We start from the raw sequence: 23396 nt of genomic DNA, 5'->3' as shown, positions 1-23396 counted from the left end.
TCCAACCTTATACTCCAGTCCTTGCAGTTTGGATTGACTGTTTTCTCCCAAATGATTTTGATTTACCTATTTGAAACCTCTGCTTGCCCATTGGTTTGGGGGTGATAGGCTGTTGAGACTTTATGAGTCACCCCATACTTCTTCAGAACGACTTCAAGCATCCGGATGCAAAAATGAGTCCCATGATCACTTATGAGAGCCTTTGGAGTACCGAAACGGGAGAAAATATATGCCTTAAACGGGAGAAAATATATACCTTAAGAAAATCCACCACAACTTTGGAATCATTAGTACGGGTGGCTTTGGCCTCCACCCATTTGGACACATAGTCCACCGTCAACAAGATATATGAATAACCAAAAGAGGGTAGAAATGGTCCCATAAAGTCAATACCTCATACATCAAAGATCTCACATACTAAAATGGGAGTAATGGGCATTTGATTCCTAGAGCTTAAGGACCCGGATCTTTGGCACTTATCACAATGTGCACATAACACATAAGAATCATGAAAAATGTAGGCCAATAGAATCCGCTATCTAAGACTTTTCTAGATATCCTTTGGGGTCCAAAGTGACCTCCACAAGCATAGGAATGACAAAAATTAAGGATGGATTGTACCTCTATTTGCTTAACACACCTTCAGATCATTTGGTCTGCACAATACTTCCAAAGGTAAGGCTTATCCCATACATACCGTTTGGCCTCCTTGATTTTGTCCTTTTTCCAACGTGTGGACTCTAGGGGAAACTGATTTGTGACCAAATAGCTAACAATATCCACATACCATGGGGCTTCCTTGATAACGAACAAATGCTCATCTGGGAATGTGTCACGGATTAGTGTGGTGTCTGCGGGTGGCACAATATGACTAAGATGATCCATAACAAATTCTCTTTCCCACTTTAATCTTTGATTTCTATATTGAACTCTTGCAAAAGCAACATTCACCGTATTAACCTCGGCTTCAAATCTTTCTTGAGTAGTAAATGCTTTATAGCTGCATGGTCCGAATAAATAATCACTTTGGTTCCGAGGAGGTACTGTCTGGATTTCTCCAATGCAAAGACAATAGCTAACAACTCCTTCTCTATTGTGGTGTAGTTGGTTTGAGCATTATCTAAAGTCTTGGATGCATAGTAAATGACATGATGAGCACAATCTACTTTTTGTCCCAACACCGCCCAACCACGGTGTTGCTCGCGTCGTAGATGATCTCAAATGGGAGATCCCAATTGGGTGGTTGGATGATTGGAGTGGAAGTGAGTAAAACCTTCAAACGATCAAAAGCTTCTTTGCATGGTTGAGTAAGCTCAAACTCATCATCTTTTTGGAATAATTGACACATCGGCACCGTAATCTTTGAGAAATCTTTTATGAACCGCCGATAGAAACCTGCATGATCAAGAAACGAACGAACTTCCTGAACATTGGTTGGGTAAGGGAGGCTTTTGATAATGTCAATCTTGGCTTTGTCAACTTCCAAGCCTTTTTGGGACACTATATGAACTAAAATCAATCCCTTGTACACCATGAAATGACATTTTTCATAGTTAAGCACAAGATCTGTATCAATGCACCTTTGTAGAATTGTTGTTAAGTTGCTCAAACATTCATCAAATGAATTTCCATAAACTGTGAAATCATTCATGAAAACTTCGATGATGTTTTCAACATATTCAGAAAAAATGCTCATGCATCTCTAAAATGTTTTGGGCGCATTACATAGACAAAAAGGCATACACCTATAAGCAAATGTGCCAAAGGGACAAGTGAAAGTGGTTTTCTCTTGATCATCCTGGGCTACCGGAATTTGGTGAAAGCCCAAGAAACAATCTAAATCGCAATAGTGGGATTTTCCCGCCAATCTCTCTAACATTTGGTCAATAAATGGTAGGGCGAAATGGTCCTTTCTTGTTGAAGCATTCAACTTCCTATAGTCAATACAAACTCACCACCCGTTTTGCACACGGGTTGGCACCAATTTCCCTCATCATTTTTGACAACTATGACCCCAGTCTTTTTCGAGACTACCTGAACGGGGCTCACCCATTTGGTATCAGAGATAGGGTAGATCATACATGCATCCAAAAGCTTCATGATTTCTTTCTTTACTACCTCAATCATCGGGGGATTCAATATTCTTTATGCCTCTCGGGTTGGTTTGAAGTCTTCCTCCATGAGAATCTTATGCATGCATAAAGAAGGACTCAACCCCTTTATGTCAGCAATCGTCCACCCAATAGCCATTTTATACTCTTTCAACTAATTCACCAACTTATTTTCTTCTTTTTTGGACAACTTATTGGAGATAATGACAGGAAATGTCTCCTCTTCTCCAAGATATTCATACCTCAAATGCTCAAGAAGAGTCTTCAATTCTAGCTTTGGTGCATACACAATAGAAGGAAGAAGTTTTGTGTTAGAAATGGGCAGTTTCAACTTGGTATTATCATACTTCATTTTATTCCTCTCTTCCATGAACTCCATGATTTCTAGTAATTCCTCATCAAGTTTGAAGTTTGCTGCAATTTATTTGACCAAATTGTTATTAAAATTCATGCTCACTACTCACTCCAAAGAATCATGGATAGTCAACTCAAAACACTTTCCGGTCAAAGTTTGGATCACATCAACAAAATTTATATAATGAACATCACTTGGATACCTCATTGCTTCATAAATATTGAAGTTAATGATTTCCATCAAATTCCATAGACAATGTACCATTGTAGACATCAATTTTTGTTCTTGTTGTTTTTAAAAATGGTTTACCTAAAAGTTTGGAACTTGAGGTTTGGTCATCATCTCCTATATCAAGCACATAAAAATCAGTGGGAAACACAAGTTCATTGACTTGCACTAATACGTACTCTAATACACCTTTTGGGTGCACCGAAGATCGATCGGCAAGTTGAATTATGACTCATGTTTCGGCTAGAGGTCCAATTCCCATTGTTTTATAGCTTGAGTATGGTAAAACATTAATTGATTCTCCAAGATTAAGCATCGCAAGTGGCACAAAAAGGTTATCCATTTTACAAGGAACCGTGAATACACCCGGATCCTTGCATTTCTTCGGTAGCCGTTTTTGTAACACGGCTGAAACGTTTTCCCCAACTTTCACTGTTTGATTTCCTTTAAGCTTTTTCTTAGATGTGCAAAGTTCGTTAAGGAACTTAGCGTATCTAGGAATCTGTGTAATAGCATCTAAAAGAGGAATGTTGATTTCAAGCTTCCGGAACATGGCCATGATCTCATCATCTTCGCGTTCTCTCTTTGTGCTTGTTAATCTAGAAGAAAATGGTGATGGAGTTACTTTCACTTCAGTATCTATTGGCTTCTTTGACCTTGAAGTATTCTTTCCTCTTCTTTGACAACTTCTTCCGCCTCAATCTCCTGTTCTTCCTCTTCTTCATTCGAAATCCTTGGGCCTTCATAGCTTTTTCCTCCTCTCAAGGTAATGGCACATGCATTATGTTTCGGGTTCTTCTTGGTTTGGGAAGGTAGTTTGCCTTGTGTTTCCATCCTACTCAAGGATTGAGCAAGTTGTGACACCTTTTGCTCTAAGATTTTTATGCTAGCCTTGGTTTCTTGTTGGAAACTTTGAGTTCTAGTGGCAAGGCTTTTTACAATATCCTCCAATGATATACTTGATGAACCTGCTTGTGGAGGCTGTTGTGGTGGTGGCCTAGGCTGGAAGTTTTGAGGTTGAAAGGGCGTCCTTTGTTGATGTTGAGGAAATGGCAGTCTTTGTTGATAACCTCCATGTTGATTTCCTCCCAGCCTTGATTACTGTTTTGTCTCTGATCACCCCGTGGCTACTCATATCCTCTCTGATTTGACCCAGAATACCCTCCCAAAGTATTTGCTTCTTCATAATCCTCATCTTGAAGTTGAGGGCACATGTCAGTTGGGTGCCCCACTTGAGTACAAATACCGCAAGGACGGAGTGTGGGCTGCACATCCTTGTCTTTAGCCACCATCATTACTTCTTTTTTAAGCTCGGATAATTAAGCTTCAATTTGAGGAGTTTGTACTTCTTTTACACCTCAGGGTGCATCCGTGTACCATTCTTCATCATGACTTGAATGCTTAGAATCTTCAGCCATGTTCTTGATTAAGTTGTGGATTTCGATTGGAGTCTTATTGGGTAAAGACCCGTCACTTGAAGCGTTAAGAAGCCGTGTTTCCATTGGAGTCATTCCTTCAATGAAATATTAGAGAAGTTGGTATTCGGTGATTCCATGCTTTGGACAATGGGCGCAAAGTTTCTTGAATCTCTCCCAATATGTGTGAAAAGCCTCTCTCTTATGTTGATTGATTCCAATGATTTCCCTCCGTAGGGCTGAAGCTTTCATCTCGGGAAAGTATTTATCTAAAAATAATCGTGCAAGATCTACCCAAGTAGTAACCGTCCCCGATGGGAGGTCATAAAGCCAATCTTTTGCTGCATCTTGCACTGCAAATGGGAATGCCCTAAGCTTGATTTAATCTTCCGTAACATTGTGTGGTTTCATTCCCACACATATGACATGGAATTTAGTCAGAAAATTATGAGGATCTTCATTCTCCAAGCCTCTAAAGGTAGGAAGTAGGTGGATGAGTCCGGATTTAAGTTCAAGATTTGTGGCTGCCGGATACGTGATACAAAGAGGTTGTTGTGTAACTTCTTGTCTCAACCATTGACGAAGGGTTTGCTCGGGTGGTGGATTCCCTCCATGATTGTCTCCCATGGTGTGTGTAGTAGTTGAAGTTTCTGTGGATATAGTATTTGGAATGTTATAAGTAGATGAAGAGGGTGGAGTGGTATTTTTTGGGGAGGATGGTTGTGGTGAGAGTGAGAGAGCTTCGGTTTCGGATGCGGATACACTTGAGAGGGGTATATCCTCCCAAATGTTAATGACTGGAGGGGTGGATGATGAAGAAGTCCTAGAACCTGTTCGCCTCTTACAAAGCTTGACTTGCTTCCGTAACCTCTTTGCAGTCTTCTCTATCTCCGAGTCAATTGGCAGTGGTGTACCTGTACGAAAAGATCTTGGCATAAATAGTTAGTAACATTGTGTCCCCGACAACGACGCCAATTTGTTAGGCATGTCAAACCCAACAAATAAAGGGGTACGATATACTCCAAAAGAGCACTACTATATTGCACTAAAAGGTAGTACAAGGCAAGTAAGGTCGATCCACAGAGACACAGGACAATCAGTCTATACCTCTTTGCACAAGGTACTATGGTCGCCAATTGTAAAGAGAGGGGGGGGGTTAGAATGCAATGATTAAACAAAAAATTAAAGACATAGGTAATCAGCTAAACGAGTGAATTAAATTCAGAATTTGTAAGGACTCCAACTATAAGTATGACAACTTAGCAATGTGATTCCAAGATAATATGATATTCGCTCAATTCCATCTAAGTTGGTACTTGAAAGTGTTAACAAGCTCTAACACTTCCCATTGACTACATTAATTAACCAAAATAAGCTCTTTGATTAACCCTAATCTTACTAACCTAATCTACACAAGCTCTTAGAATTAGATTAAATGGTTACATTAAGCTTTATGTGAATGTTCCTAACAACACACAATACTCCTATATCTTCGAGTCAATTGGCAGTGGTGTACCTGTACGAAAAGATCTTGTCATAAACAGTTAGTAACACCGTGTCCCCAACAACAACGCTAATTTGTTAGGCGTGTCAAACCCAACAAATAAAGGGGTATGATATACTCCAAAAGAACACTACTATATTGCACTAAAAGGTGGTACAAGGCAAGTAGGGTCGATCCACAAAGACACGTGACAATCAGTCTATACCTCTTTGCACAAGGTACTATGGTCGCCAATTGTAAAGAGAGGGGGGGTTAGAATGCAATGATTAAACAAAAAATTAAAGACACAAGTAATCAGCTAAACGGGTGAATTAAGTTCATAATTTGTAAGGACTCCAACTATATGTATGACAACTTAGCAATGTGATTCCAAGATAACATGATATTTTCTCAATTCCATCTAAGTTGGTACTTGAAAGTGTTAACAAGCTCTAACACTTCCCATTCACCACATTAATTAACCAAAATAAGCTCTTTGATTAACCCGAGCCTTACTGACCTAATCTAAACAATCTTTTAGAATTAGATTAAAAGGTTGCATTAAGCTTTATGTGAATGTTCCCAACAACACCCAATACTCCTCACAAGCTCAGAAGTGTAAAAGTGTGTGAAAAGATTTACACTAAATTCATTCAATGGAAATCAATTTAATGCTTGTTACTTAGTCCAATTCACAAAACAATTACGAAATTTTCAAAATGAATAACTTGAATGACCTACCCTTAATTCAAATGGCCAATAAGAATCACAATTAGAATCAAACATTCAATTAAAGCAAAATGAATTTCACTAGATCGAAATTAAAATGAAACATCAAGCCATATGATTGAAATCACAACCAAGAAGTCAAAACATGAAGTTGGAGAAACTAGGGTTCTAGCCATACATGGCTAGAAAAAAATCACAAGTTGAAAAGATGGAAATGATGTGAAATTACAACTTATGGTTAAGGGAAATAATGTTTCTAAATGATAACCGATTAAATCCTTGCAAAAACCTTCAAAATTCCTTCACCAAATGTGCTCTGGTATCATGTGTGTCTCCAAAAATGACCCAATTCCTGTGATATGAAAAATAGGAAAACTGCCAAAAGGCAGTTTTTGGGTCGAACACAGCCTGTGTCAAAATAGAGTAAATCAACACGGGTTGTGTTGAGTGAAAAATGGTCTTCAATCCTCAATTCCAACTCCAAAGTTCGATGCTCAAAACTGCTCAGCTGGGCCAACACGGCCCGTGTCAAAATAGGCTAAAATGACACGGGTCGTGTTCAGCAAGGTCAAACTCTTCTTTTATGGTCAAACACGACCCGTGCCCATTCTTCAGTATAAAACCAACACACCCCATGTATCCCTCTGACTCCAATTCCAAAGTTCATTTTTTAAACTTTTCCGCTTTGCGTCCGATCAACCCAAAATCTTCACCAATGCTTCCCAGCACCTCCAAAATCACAATCCAACCTCTGGTTTACCTGAAAAAGACATGAAAGTGTGCAAATAAGGTTGTTCTAGATACTAAAATGAATATGATAAAATGCAAGAAGAATGGAGTATAACTAAGCTAAATAAATGCATAAAAAAGGACTAAAAGGTGTGCAAAAAGGTGCACAAAATGCACCTAACAATAGCTGATAGGAAAACCTAGAAACCCTAATTTGAAATATAATAATATTATTTCAAATATAATATTTATCGAGTTTCCTAATTATACGGATGGAATATTATGGTTCCTCTTTTGATCCCTCTTAACCGTCCAAGCCTTTGGAAGGTTCTGGAATTCCCTCTTGTTTAACTATTGAACAATTGCAACTCAGTCCTTGCACTAACAATTAATCTAATTAATCCCAAAATTAATTTCAATTACTTTCTAATTAATTCTCATTTAATTATTAATATTTCCAATTAACAAATCATTTATTACAACTTATTAGTCATATAATAAATCAATAAATCAACATCGCTCTCCAAATGTTATTCTATTCAGTTACTAGTTATGATGACAACTCAAAAATGATTTTGTTTCTAATTTAAGTATATACCAATTTAGTTATGAGCTTAGACACCTTAATCCAATAGTCTCCCACTTGGGTAAGTCTGTAATTACAATTGCAAGTATAACCTTGAACCAAGCAACAAAGTGTTCTTTCCGAAGCAATTGTCAAACTCTGATTCAAATAAAAAATTGGCCCTAAGATAAGTGATCATTTATCCCTTCGTTCTTCATAATAACGTATGGACACAATTATAGATTTATTAGGTTAAAACAAAATGCTCAATGCGGAAAACACTTAACAATTAAGAAGGGCACATGCAACCTAAAAGGATATATGTCTTCACATTAAGGCAACATACTTTGAATAACAAAAACCTAATATGCATCCTAGTAATTTTGAAAATCAGAAACTAAAGATACATACCTCAAAATTGTTATAGCAAACAAGTTACTTTAATCATTCCTTTGAAGTGCATGGAAAGCTAGCATCAAAATGATGATGCCTCTAAAGGCTCACACCTAAACCCTAGAATTAGAAGACACTTGAGGAGAGAGAAAAGAGGTATAAATTTCGTTAACCACCTTAGAGGGAAGTGTATCAACGAATTTGAGGTCCCAAGGGGTCCTATTTATCGCTTAGGTAACTTAGAGAGAAAGCAAGATTTGAATAATTACGTAATGGATTTAATTCCAATTCAAATCCTTTCCTTATTAGCATCTAAGAGGCTTCTATATACCCTAGAAGGGCTCCCAAAACTTTCCACTCTTGGATGGTTCTAGAACTGTTTCTTTTGTTCAACTTGTGAACAATTACAATTCACCATTTGCACCTTTAATTAATTCCGATTAATGCTAAATTAAATCCATATTAATTCTGATTAATAATTAATTAATTCTAATTGATTTCTTATTAATTCATTAACCATATTAATTAACAAACAAATATTTTAACTATTGATCTCATATTAATTTATTAATCACAAAATAAATTAACAAATAAACTATCTGTTCCCAATTAATATATTGTTAGTATAATATATTAAAAAATCATTTCCTCATAATTTCCAGTTAGTTTATTAATCATATAATAATATAATAAATCATCATCTCTCTATAAATGTCATTCTAATCAAGTTCTAGTTATGAGGGCAATGCAAAAAGAAATTTGCTTCTAATTACAAGAATATACCAATTTAGTTACTAGCTTAGGCACCTTAATTCAAAACACAAGACATGCAATCCAATTAATCTGATAGTCCAAAAGTTTGTTTCCCGGTTTCCAGATGAAACACCCCAAAAATATAGTCCAAAAGTTTCGTTTTAAATCATTATAAAATCATAGTAATCCAGTCTTCACATAAAAACATAAGTGGTAATATCTCAAAACATCATTTCAAAACATTGTATCTAAGTGATATATTAAAATATCAAGGTAAATCCTCCCAGGCTAAAATGCTATGGTGTGTGCCATGCAGTCATCCCGAGCTCTTCCCCTTACTAGCGGAAGTACCTGAAACCAAAACTGAAAACTGTAAGCACGAAGCTTAGTGAGTCTCCCCAATCTACCACATACCATACACATAATCACATAATAGCATATAACATACATTGGGCCCCGCCCGGCTACATCGGGCATTGCCCGGCATTGGCTTGCCCGACATCGGGCCCCGCTCGGCATCAGACCCCTCCCGGCATCAGACTGCATATGGTATCGGGCCCCGCCCGGCATCGGGCAAAGCTCGACATACATATAAGCCTAACTATTAATACACATAACATAAGCATAACCACTTAACTATAGACATATAGACATTCCTTGGGCCCCGCCCGACATCGGGCCGAAATCCAGAAACATACAAACATTCCTCGGGAACTGCCCCGACATCAGCCATAGTCCGGAGACATACAAATATATACACATGCAAGAATCACACAGACGTCAAGCATACTAATATTCTTCAGGTACCATCCCGACATCGAATCAAAATCCAGAAAAGCATATAAACCTACATCGGGCCCCGACCAAAATTGGACCTTAATCTAGAACATACTATCATACATAAACGGGTCGGCCTTGGTGCCTTCGGTTCCTACTGGAGGAAAACTCACCTCGTAAGCTGTAACACCAATAAAATTTAGGTAAAAAACAATTGTTCAATAATCTTAATTGGGATAAATAAAGAGGTAGAGATCATAACTAGGTTTCCAAAAATATGAAGAACACTGAAATTCGAATTATAACGATGAAGTTATGACCAATCGAAGATCCGCGACAAAACCGGCAAAACACTGTCTAGCCTAAAAAGCGAGTTTTTAATAAAACGCTTTTTAGCCTTAAAAATCTAAATGAAAGTCGTAGAATGCGTTAAACGGAGAGTTTACATAAAAAGAACGTACAAATTTGACTTCGTATGAGGAAGTTATGATTTTTCTAAGATTCGACACAGCGGTGCAGAACCCAAAAATCGAATTAAACATCGAGCCATTTTTAGGCGACACACCCTAAACAAGAATTGAAGATCTCGTCGATAGTAGTGCAATGCTAAAAAGACAAACGAAAACAGATGTCGGATGAAGAAGTTATGAATTTTTAATGGACGTTTCCTTTCCCGACATGTTAAAAAGATAACATTAAAAATAAACTCAAAATTAGCTGACGGAGTCTAAACGAAAGTTGTAGAGTATAATCTCACCTACGCGTGGGTATAAAGAACGTCAAAAATGGAGCTTGTATGCGAAAGTTACGAATTTTTGAAGTTCTGGGCACAAATTACGAGGCTGGTCCGAAGGAGTATGCCCCGCGTACTGATTTACGCCCAACGTACTCAAGAACATGACCTTGGATTGACCACGTCACCCCTCCGTCGCATTCATACACGGACCAGCCACGTCCGAAGCTCGGTAACCGAAGATGCACCACGTATCAACGAACGCAACGCGTACGAGGTTACCCCACGCGTTCTTCGCATGTACGCCCAACGTACATGGACCAGTTCCACCCCTATAAATAAGATGCGAGGGTATCCGGAATTTTTTAGAAAATGTCAAACTCTCTCATCTCTCATACCCTTTATAACCTCTCTAGGCTACCCTGAAGCCTCAGTATCATATCCAACACACGAAGAACATCCCGAGACGCTAGAAGTCAGCAAAAATAGAGTCTTTTGGTTTGTATGCCCGACCCTCACAAGGCCCGGTTTTCAGACATAAAGCATTTCAAGCAATGAAGTGCTGCTCAATTCTTCACTACTATCAAGTGACTTCATACCCCTATAATCTACCTTTTAAATGATTTTAAATCCTTTTTAGGGGGGAAATACAAGTTGAACACAATTAAATTTTGTTAATCATTGCATGTGATATCAATCACATAAAAGATTTCCTTATGCTTTTAAGGATTACCAAATACTTCCATAATGACTTTAAGTCATGTGAATTGTTTCAAAATCACATAAACTCTTTTAAGATACCGTTAAACTCTTTAAATGTATTTATAATTCTGTTAGCTTATAAACTGTCAAATTCATGTTCATATATGTATAAGTATATAAATAAGACTTAAAGAGGCGTAGGACTAATGACTTACCTTATTTCCTTTTCCTTGTTTGGATGTGGGCTTAAGGCGGGGTTATTTGTCCGAAAGCCGTTTCTTTCTTAATTATATATATTATACATATGGGAATATAAAAGGTTACTTCAATCGGTATCATTACCTTTGTATCACGCTGAGCAAAGGGGTACACTCATGAGAAATCATGCTAATCAGATAGAACTTATAAATTATAATAGATATAATTTATGAAACCAACGAGAAATCTATTTTATAGATAAGTATATGAGATCTAAATCTCTTTGTCAAGAAAAGGGTATAATTCAATCTTTACTCAAACTAAAATGTGATGGTACGTCTTCAGGACATAGCAATACTTGCTATGTTACATTCTTGTAACCAGAGTCTCCTGGAGGGAGATCGGGAATTGTGTGTATAGATCTATATGGGACTGACAATCCCACATCCCGACTGCTAGCTACAGTCCAACAGACCAGCCATGGGGTGACAAATGTCACATATTTAGTTTCGACACCAGTAGGTCGTCGTGTTCATTCTAGTCCAGTATGGTTACAACTTTATCACATTTTAACCCTAATTAACCAGGTTAATATTAGGGTAGTTATTCACCTGTAGTTTATTCTTTTTAAGAAATACTACTGTAGTAATCACTTTCCAAAATCAAAACGGTTTTATGGGGATTTAAAACTACTTATCAGAACGGTTTATGTGGATTTAAAACTACTTATCAGAATAGTTTTGTGGGGATTTAAAACTTCTTATTAGAACGGTTTTACAGGGATTTAAAACTACTTATCAGAACGGTTTTATGGGAATTTAAAACTACTTATCAGAATGGTTTTATGGGGATTTAAAACTACTTATCCATTGTAAAGCAGAAAATATAGGATTTTCTGGAACATAGCCATTCACTTTCTTAAACTAGTATAACATAAAGGACCTTAAATCGCATATAACATACATTGGGCCCCGCACGACTACATCGGGCACTGCCTAACATCGTCTTGTCCGCCATCAGGCCCCTCCCGGCATCAGACCGCATCTGGTATTGGGCCCCGCCCGACATACATATGAGCCTAACTATTAATACACATAACATAAGCATAACCACTTAACTATAGACATATACACATTCTTCGGGCCCCGCCCGACATCGGACCGAAATCCAAAAACATACAAACATTCCTTGGGAACCGCCCCGACATCGGACCATAGTCCGGAAACATATAAATGTATACACATGCAAGAATCATAAAGACGTCAAGCATACTAATATTCTTTAGGTACCATCCCGACATCGGATCGAAATCCAGAAAAACATATAAACCTACATCGGGCCCCGCCCGACATCGAACCTTAATCCAGAACATACTATCATACATAAACAGGCCGGCCTTGGTGCCTTCGATCCGTTCCTACTGGGGGAAAACTCACCTCGCAAGCTAGTTGGGAAATCCCGCGTGACGAATCTCTGGAGGCTGGTCTAACGAATCCCCGACTATCTTTATCACAATAACAATTAGTCAAAATCTAATAATCCTACTTAGGGTAAAATGACCATTTTACCCCTGGTCAAATTCAACATCCTGGGTTGAATCCACTCGCCGAGTTGACTCATCAACTTGTCGAGTTCTATGAATCAAAAAACTTAAAATTGTGATCTAACTCGTCGAGTCATCCCCCTGAATCGTCGAGTTCCCTGACTACTCATAGTCGCGATTTGGCGAGTCAAATCGTCAAGTCCATTCTCAGACTCGCTGAGTTCTACCTTATACTAAATCGGGACAGAACGACTCAACTCGTTGAGTCCCTCTCTGCACTCGCCGAGTCCCTCAGCTTGTTTAGACCATCTTAAAGGATTAAGCCCATATTCTCCAAATCCATACTCCATATTTCATCCACATACTGGAAATGCCCTTTTAAGTGTAAAGTTTCCAACCTTCCCCATTATTAGTCCTTCTTAATCGGTTTAGCTAAAACCCTAGTTCTCTAGGACGTAGATCATGGTCCAAAAGCCATAATTCTCCGAACTAAAGCATACTAACATAGGTCTACACCTTAGACATCATTTGAACACGTAAAGCTCCTAGCTTTCCTTCCATGTATGGCCTTTTGGGGCTTAAAAGGCCATAATAATACCTTAAATCTTTCATGGGGCTTCCATGGTCATAAAGTTTGCACCTTTATGCCATGAAATTGCTTCTAGACCCCGGATCTGAAAGGTAGATCACTTAGGACGTCCATATCCCAAGGACTAAGCTTCTTGGACCAAAACCTCTTGAAATAATAAGAAGGAGATCTAACAAGCTACTAAGAAAGGTTGAGGCTTGCTTACTAGAAAATGAAGAGGATGAGCTGTTGCTTTTGGATCTATAATCTTCTCCTGGAATCCTTTAGCTTCTTTTTCTTCTACAAGCTTTAAATCACACTAAGTTCACTAAAAAATGGCTCACAAGCTCACATAAGGATCTAGGGTTTCGTGTATTAGGGTTTGGGACTTGGAGGCTGAAAATGAGCCATAAAGTGGGGATTAAGATGCTTAAATAGTGTGTAAAACCCTAAAATTAGGGTTTCATCCTGACAGCGCTACTCATCAAGTCGAGGCTCTCAACTCGTCGAGTAGGAGACCTAAAGCCTACATCCAATCCCATTTCTACTTGACGAGTCTGGGGCTTCAAACTCGTCGAGTAGCTCTTCAAAAATGAATAAATTCTAATTAAATGTGTATTAGGAATCAGGCGTTACAGTTCTCCCCCACTTGTCTTAGACTTCATCCTCGAAGTCTGCTGCGTTGGGAAACAACTCCGGGTAGTGCTCCCTCATCTCCTCCTAGGGATGCCAAGTCCATTTTGAACCCTTGTGGTGCTGCCACTGCACCTTCACCAGCTCAACCCTCTTGTTCCTCACCTCATTCGTCTTCTTTTCGAGAATAACTATTGGTATCTCGATGTAAATTAGGATGTTATCGACCTGAATGTCCTCTAGAGGCACAACCACTGAGTCATCCACTAAGAGCTTATGTAGTTGAGAAACATGGAAGGTGCTATGGATCTGGTTGAGCTCTGCAGGAAGATCCAATCGGTACGCCACCTTGCTCACCTGGGCTATAACCCTAAAATGCCCGATGTACCTGGGGCCTAGCTTCCCTCGCTTCCTGAACTGGATGACACCTTTCCAAGGTGACACCTTCAGGATGACTATGTTGCCCACCTAAAAGTCCAAGTTTGAACATCGCTTGTCGGCATAACTCTTCTGTCGACTCTGAGTAGTCTGGAGCCTGCTTCGGACCTGCTGGATCCTCTCTGTAGTCTTGGGTACTACCTCAGTACTCCCCATAACTCTCTGACCGACCTCGCCCTAACCGATTGGGGTCCTACACTTCCTCCCGTAGAGCATCTTGAAGGGAGGTCGGTCTATGCTGGCATGGTAACTGTTGTTATACAAAAATTCTGCTAACAGAGGATACGTATCCCGACTGCCAACGAAATCCAAGACACATGCGTGTAGCATGTTGTTGAGAGTATGTATCGTCCTCTTACTCTCTCCGTCCATCTGAGGGTGGAAAGCGATGCTGAAGTGGAGATGAGTACCCATCTCATCGTGAAACCGCTTCCAAAATCTGAAAGTGAAAAATACATCTCGGTCTAACACCACCGAGACAGGCACTCCATGTCATGCCACTATCTCACGCACAGAGATCTCGGCCAGCTTCTCAGCCGATATACTCTCCTGGATCGGGATAAAATAAGCACTCTTGGTTAACCGATCAATAATGAACCATATTGAATCTACTCCACGTGCGATCCTGGGAAGCTTGGTGATAAATCCATGGTGATATCCTTCCATTTCCACACAGGAATATCGAATAACTGTATCTTGTCGTGGGTCGCTGGTGCTCGGCCTTGACCTTCCTGCAGGTCAAGCACCTCTCCACATACCATGCTACATCCCGCTTCATGTAGGACCACCAACAACCAGGGCGAATATCCCGATACATCTTCGTCGCCTCGAGATGGATGGAGAACCTCGACTTATGGGCCTCAACCATCAGAACATGTTGTACTCCGCTCTAGTATGGAATGCAAACTCTCCCATACAGGGTCAACAACCCGCGACTGTCATAATCAAATGAGGCCACCTGGCTTATGATCCACTCCCACTTCCGATGCTCCTCCTTCAAGCCCTAAACATGCGCCTCTCTAATCTCCATCATCAATGGAGTAATCATTGTCATCCTCAGAAATATATCTCGAATCGGAGCCGCTACTGTCATGCGGCTCAGAGCATCGACCACCACAGTGGCCTTGCCTGGGTGGTAAAGGATCTCATAATCGTAATCCTTCACCACATCTAACCACCGACGCTGCCTCATGTTCAGATTTGGCCGATCCATGAGGTACCTCAAACTCGTGTGGTCCATGTAAAAGGTACAACGGACCCCATAGAGGTAATGCCGCCAAATCTTGAGGGAGAAAAACACAGCCCCTAGCTCTAAATTATGCGTCGAATAGTTAGCCCCGTGAGACTTCAACTACTTTGAAGCATATGCTATCACATGACCCCGATGCATCAATACCGTGCTCAAATCTATGATCAAAGCATCACAGTAAACCACAAAGTCATCAAATCCCTCTAGCAAAGTCAAAATAGTTGCCTCGCATAACCGCTGTCTGAGAGTCTCAAAGGTTGCCTGCGACTCAGGTCCCTAGCAGAATGTCACCGACTTCTTGGTCAATCGGGTCAAAGGAACAATGATCTTGGAGAAGTCCTGGATGAATCTCCAGTAATAATCCGCTAGACCAAGAAAACTCTGAATCTCAGTTAGAGACCTCAGAACCTCCCACTGCATTACAGCCTCTATCTTGGCCTGATCGACCAGAATACCCTTTTGGTTGACAAGGTGCCCCAGAAACTGCACCTCGCGCAACCAGAACTCACACTTGGAGAACCTTGCGAAAAGTCTCTCCCTCCTCAGAGTCTCCAACACCTCCCTCAGGTGCTCCTCATGCAGCTCCTTGGTCTTGGAGTAAACCAAGATGTCATCGATGAAGACTATCATAGACCGATCCAGCATCGGTTTGCACACGCGGTTCATAAGGTCCATGAATGTTGTTGGAGCATTGGTGAGCCCAAACGACTTCACCACAAACTCATAGTGACCATAGCAAGTCCTAAAAGCTGTATTCTGCACATCCTCGTCCTTGACTCGTATCTGGTGATAACCCGATCACAGATCAATCTTGGAGAACCAAGATGCACCCTGTAGCCGGTCAAACAAATCATCAATCCTCGGGAGGGGATAACGTTTCTTCACCGTTACCTTATTCAGATCCCGGTAGTCTATGCACTTCCGATGTGACCCGTCCTTCTTCTTCATGAATAGGACGGGGGCTCCCCATGGTGAACTACTCGGCCTGATAAATCCCTTGTCTAGCAACTCTTGTAGTTGTGTAGACAACTCCTGCATCTCGGGAGGAGCCAACCGATATGGTGCCTTGGCTATTGGAGCCGCACCAGGGACTAGGTCAATCCTGAACTCATCTTGTCTCTCTGGAGGTATCCCAGGAAAATCCTCTGGGAATACATCCGGGTACTCTCGCACGACCGGTACATTATTCACTGTCCCCCTACCCTTATCCCGGGTATCCATAACATAGGCGACATACCCTGTGCAACCCTGCTGACGGTAACGCCTCGCTCTCGTTGCTAAACATACAGTTGGTCCACATTGCGGCCTCTTGCCCTGAATCACTAACCCTCCTCCACTAGGAGTTTGAACTCTCACTAGCTGCTACTAGCAGTCGATCACTACCCCATTGGGGCTCAACTAGTCCATACCCACTATAATCTTATTCCATCACATGGAAATGGGGACCAAATTCACGGAAAACTGTTCGTCGAAAAACTATAGTGTGCATCCTCAATGCACCCTCGCAACCCGAACGATCCTATTATCTGCTATCTACACATCAAGTGGACAATCCAGCTCCCCCGGATCCCCTACGAATTGCTTGCTGAGCGCGAGCGACACAAAAGATCGGGTAGCCTCCGAATCAAATAGTACCAAAGATGATATATCGTTCACTAAGAACGATCGTATAGCAAAACAAGTAAACATAAGAGATAATCAATACAAATAAAGAGATAATGAGAGAATATTACCCGTCACAACATTAGGAGCCGCACGTGTCTCCTCTGCAGTAAGCTTTAAAGCCCTGATCCTCGCCGTCGGCGCCTCTGCCTGACCCTGACGACCATCTGTAATCCTCAACGTGGCAGGAGCGAGTGTAGCCACTTGTCCTGCTGGTGCTAAACTCGGATATTGGGCCTTTTTGTGGCCCCTCTTATTGCACTGAACGCAAATCAGATCTGAAACTACTATGGTGGCGGTGGTAGCTATACAATCCCTGTCATGTGACCAGTTTGGCCGCACTTGAAGCAGCTCGAAGTCCCTGCCCTGCACGCCCCCTTGTGCATCTTCTCGCACTTGCCACACCCGCTGCGGCCCTGCTGGCACCTCGATCTGTGATCTGATATGTTGGGTTTTCTGCCCGAACTACCTGTCTGAATCCCATATGGTTTCCTCTTCCTCTCCATCTCCAAATCCAGCTCCCTCTTTCGAGCCTAGAAATCATATCCTACAACGTCTTGTAGCTGGATCGGCTCACAAACTGGAGAATATCACTTAACAGAATTTCTTGATATTGGGCCTTTTTCATCTCCTCGGCTGCCACGTAGTGCGGAACGAGAAGGGCCCTCTCCCTGAACAAAGCGGTGATCTCGGCCACCGTCTTCATAGTCTGCTAGAGGTCATGTGAGAGAAATACTGTGAGAGTAGCTTATAAGGCGTAGAGTACTTGTAAATTGGGATCCAAGGAGGAGGACTTGCGGTGAACACTGATGCGGTGTGGAAGGTAGTGTTGGGCCCGTACTATTGGAAGCACCGTATCAATAAGCGGCCCAAGTAAGAATCCTAGGGATGCTAAGGAACAAGTAGGGTGGGTGATCGAGTATGAGTATGCTCGAGCGAGTATCTGATGATATTATGTTGTGTTTCAGAGACGTCATGGTGTGGACATGCCACAACCCTGGGAGCAGTGGAAGTAGCAACGAGGAGATACGGAGGATGATCCACGAGGAGGTGGATGCAGCTATCCGAGTAGAGATTCCAAAGATGTTTGGGTCTATCAATACCACCTTTGATTCATACATTTGACGAGCGATACGCTGCTATCACTAAGGCTGCTGCTGCCACGGCCACTGCAGTCATCGCTGCTGCTAGGCCACAGGGAGGTGACTCGTTGCTGTTCCGAGAGTTCAGCAACACGAAGCCACCAGAGTTTGATGGGACACAGGATCTGATTGTTGCGATGAGGTGGATCTCCAATATCGAGGGGTGTTTTTAACCGTGTTCCTGTCCCGACCATTTGAGAGTTTGGTTTGCGCTGAACCAGCTTCGCTTGGTAGCGAAGGACTAGTGGAAGTTTGCGACAATTGGCTTTACCACTATAGATCATGCTGCAGTGACATGGGAGAGGTTTGTTCAAATGTTTCGAGATGAGTATGTTCCCCTGGTGGAGAGGGAACGTTTGGCACATGAGTTTCTGTCTCTCAGGCAGAAGACAGAGTCAGTGACTGAGATCTCGAGGTTGTTCCATGAGAGGGTGTTGTTTTACCCTGAACACGTGTCCACTGAGCAGGCACGTGTGAGCCGTTATCTGAGCATACTGAGGAGGGATATACGAGAGCTCGTGGCGAACTCGTCATACCGGACATTGCCGAGCTTCAGGCCAATTCCAGGAGGAGGGAGATTGAGCTTGAGTTACAGACCAGCAAGGATGAGGAGGAGTCCTAGGGAGGGACCGAAGACCAGTGCAGTCGCAGCCGGCGATGAAGCGGGCCAAGCCCGCTGATTCCATAGTTGGGGGCCATAAGAGCCGCACTTGTGGCAAGTGCGACAAGAGTCACGAGGGTTCTTGTCATACAAGGATCTGTTACAAATGTGGCAAGGAGGGGCACATGGCGAAGGATTGCCCCAAGGGATTCTCGGTTTACTTTCATTGCAACCAGACCAGCCACTGGAAGGCCAAGTGCCCCTAGTTAGTGCAGGGAACTACACCTACTTCTGTGCATGCTACTGAGAGCTGGCCAGTGAAGGCCGAGACACCGAAGTTTCGTAGGAGAGCCTTTCAGCTGATAGCAGAGGAGGTCTGCGCAACACCTGACGTTGTGGCCGGTAGGTATTCTTATCATATTTTTTTGAGATATTGTGTGCTTATATTGTGATTATGTATATGTACTTTTCTTGTATGTTCTGTACCTGCCTTGGTTTTATTTGACTCGGGTGCGAGTCAGTCATTCGTATCTTTAGTTTTTAGTCGTCACCTCAGTATCCATCGAGAGGCGTTGAGTCGACCGCTGAGAGTTTCCATAGCTGATGACTATTCGGTGTTTGCGACTGATGTGCTTCGAGGATGTGTGCTTGATATTTTCGAAGTCGAGTTTCCGATATATCTGGTGCCGATCGCAATGAGGGATGTCTGTGTCATCGTGGGCATGGATTGGTTGAGTCGATTTAGAGCTGTGATCGACTATGAGCGCCAGCTGATGACTATACGAGACCCTAGTGGGGGAGTAATTACGGTGTACGCGAGAGGGCACTAGATTTGGATCAACGTTCTGCTCTGCTGCCCGGACAAGGCAGAGTTTGCAGCAGGGATGTATGGGGTTTCTGGCGTATGTGTTTGATGCTCGGGTTTCTGCAGAGAGATCAAGGTTCCGATAGTGTGCGAGCTTCCAAATGTTTTTCCGGAGGAGTTGCCGGGAATGCCTCCCGAGAGGCAAGTAGAGTTTCGGATTGATTTGGTACCGGGAGCGGTGCCTATCACCATAGAACCTTATCACCTTGTGCCTCCGGAGATGCAGGAGTTATCCTCACAACTGTAGGAGCTGTTGGGGAAGGGATTTATCAGGCTGAGTAGCTCGCCAAGGGGAGCCCCGATCCTTTTTGTCAAGAAAAAAGATGGTTCACACCGAATGTGTATTTGGGGTCCCACTCACCAATTTGACCCGGAAGGGTGTCGCGTTTATTTGGGGTCCCGAGCAGCAGACCTCATTCGAGACCCTTCGCTAGAGATTGTGCGAGGCTCCCGTGTTGGCCCTCCCGGAGGGGATGGAGGATTTTGTGGTTTTCTGTGACGCATCTATTACGGTCATGGGTGTGGTTCTGATGCAAAGAGGGCACGTGATAGCGTACGCATTGAGGCAGTTGAAGCCTCATGAGACGAGATATCCCACCCATGATCTGGAGCTAGTGGCAGTAGTGTTTGCCCTCAAGATCTGGCGTCACTATCTGTACGGGGTTCGGTGTACCATATACACGAACCACAAGAGTTTGAAATATCTTATGGATCAGCCCAACCTTAACATGAGATAGAGGAGATGGTTGGATGTGGTGAAATGTTATGACTGCGAGATCCTGTACCATCCGGGCAAGGCTAATGTGGTAGCCGACGCCCTTAGCCGCAGAGCAGAGAGTGCTCCGATCCGAGACGTGTGTATGAGGATGACAGTGATGACTCCAGTCTTAGGTATCATTCGAGAGGCCCAGGCGGAGGCCGTGAGACCATAGAACTGCAAAAGGGAGCGGGTGATTGGGCAGGTTTCCAAGTTTGTGATGGACAGCCGAGGGCTTATGACCTTTCGAGGAAGGATTTGGGTGCCCTATACAGGCGGAGCTTGACATACCCTGATGGAAGAGGCGCATAGATCGAAATTCTCGATCCATCCCGGGGCCACTAAGATGTATTTGGATCTGAAGAAAGAATATTGGTGGCCCTGTATGAAGAGGGACATTGTGTGGGTAGGTGAGAGGTGCTTGACCTATCGAAGGGTCAAGGTCGAGCACCAGCATCCACATGGCATGTTACAGCCACTAGAGGTTACCCAGTGGAAGTGGGAACAAATTTCTATGGATTTTATCACCAAATTGCCGAGGACCGCGCAGGGTGTTGACGCAATTTGGGTGATTGTGGACAGGTTGACGAAGAGCGCTCACTTTCTTGCTATTAGTGAGAGTTCTTCTGCGGAGAGGTTGGCGGATATATATATATATATATATATATATATATATATATATATATATATATATATATATATATATATATATATATATATATATTTATATATAAGAGACGTGGTGGCTTGGAATGGGGTGCCGATATTCATCGTGTCAGATCAGGATGTGCGGTTAATTTCCAAGTTTTGAAGAAGTTTCATGAGGAGTTGGGCACGCGATTGCATTTTAGCACAGATTACCACCCACATACAGACGGACAGAGCGAGCGGACGATTCAGACGCTCAGGGACATGCTTCGAGCATGTGTTATGGACTTCGGAGGAAGTTGGGACACATACCTACCCCTGGCTAAGTTTTCTTAGAACAACAACCACCATTCCAGTGTCGACATGCCTCCTTTTGAGCTCTTTTATGGGAGGAGGTGTTGGATCCCTATTTGTTGGGGGAGGTAGGGAAGCGAGTGATGGGTGACACTGAGATAGTGCTCAAGAAGACTGAGCAGATTCAGCAGGTCAAATAGAGATTAATGACGGCTCAGAGTCGCCAAAAGAGTTATGCGGACAGGCAACGATCCAAACTTGAGTTTTAGGTTGGAGATTTCATTCTCCTGAGGGTATCCCTGTAGAAAGGGGTAATACGGTTTAGGAAGAGTGGCAAGCTGGGGCCCCGATTTATCGACCCTTTTAGGGTGATTGCTAGAGTGGGTAAGGTAGCCTATCGCTTGGAGCTACCTGCGGAGTTGAGTCAGATCCATGACACTTTCCATGTGTCCCAGTTGAGGAAGTGTGTGGTCGATGAGACGACAGTGGTACCCTTAGAGGACATTCAAGTGGATGCGAGCCTAAATTATATCGAGAGACCTATCGCGATTATGGGTCGAAAGGTGAAAGTGTTAAGGAACAACGAAGTGCCCTTGGTTCAAGTTCAGTGGCAACAACGGAAAGGGTCCGAGATGACTTGGGAGCTAGAGTTCGAGATGTGGGAGCAGCATCCGGAGTTATTTGGGGAGCATGACGTCGGGGGCGAAGTATGATTCTAGTGGGGGAGAATTGTAACATCCCGAGTCCACGTATTGTTGGATTAGTGTCTAAGTCCATAACTATATTTGGTATGCACTTGACCCGACTCGGCATGGTCTATTTGGGTTGCATGGCATCATGCATTTAGAAAGACTAAACTGAGAGAAAGAACACTTAAGGTTTGGTAATGTATTATAAGTTCTAATATATTAATAAGATTATTTAATTAGTATTGATCAAGAATTAATTTGGAATTAATTAAGTCATCAAAAGGAAACTAATTAAATATGAGTCGATTGTGTAAATCATCCATACTTGTATAATGGGCTAATGATCCATGGATTATCAAGTTAGGCTAAAACCCATAGGATGCTCCATGGTGTTTTTGTACCCATGGATCATGGAAATGAAAGGCCATGACAATTAGGGTTTACATGGTGTAACCCTAATGTAAGTGCCTAATCTACTTGTGTATCAATCAGATCCGTTTTGATGGTGCGGAATCTCAATCAGACGGATGATGTCAGATTAAATAGAAGAGAAGGAGAAGAAGAAGAAGATGAATCTTGTATTATTTGATGATTAGAATGTAGATCCAAATACAAGATTCACACACAACACACACTCTTTTTTCTCTCTCTAGGCCGTAAACTCTCTTCTGTTCATCAATCTCTACTCCTCACCCCTAACACCTATATATATACAAGGGGAACATGGGCCGAATAACATGGGCCGTAAATGGGTTTACGGCCGGGCCGTAAACAGGGTTTACGACCGTAAACACCCACCTGGCCGTAAACCTAACCGTAAACTCATAAAATATTACTGAAAAGTACAATTTCGTAGAAAAGCAAAGTATAAACCATAATATTGACCCAACAATCTCCCCATTGGTTTCTATCTTTCTTTTCATTGACCTAACAAGCTCCCCCTAAAATGTAGCTGGCTCTTCTTGTCAATCTTCATCGAGAGCTTGGCTTTAGCATTAATCTTCAAATTCTTCACGACTTCAAGATGAACTTGATGAATCTTCAATGAATGACTTCGTCTTGAACAGTTGGGCTTTTCTTAAGAATTTGACATTGAACGCACATTGAGTGAGGAGGCTTGACGTACTGATTCTTGA

This window comes from Lactuca sativa, chromosome 1 (assembly GCF_002870075.4).
Source record: "Lactuca sativa cultivar Salinas chromosome 1, Lsat_Salinas_v11, whole genome shotgun sequence".
NCBI classification, from domain to species: Eukaryota; Viridiplantae; Streptophyta; class Magnoliopsida; order Asterales; family Asteraceae; genus Lactuca; species Lactuca sativa.
The sequence above is the reverse complement of the archived record's forward strand: the minus strand, read 5'-3'. Positions refer to the sequence as shown.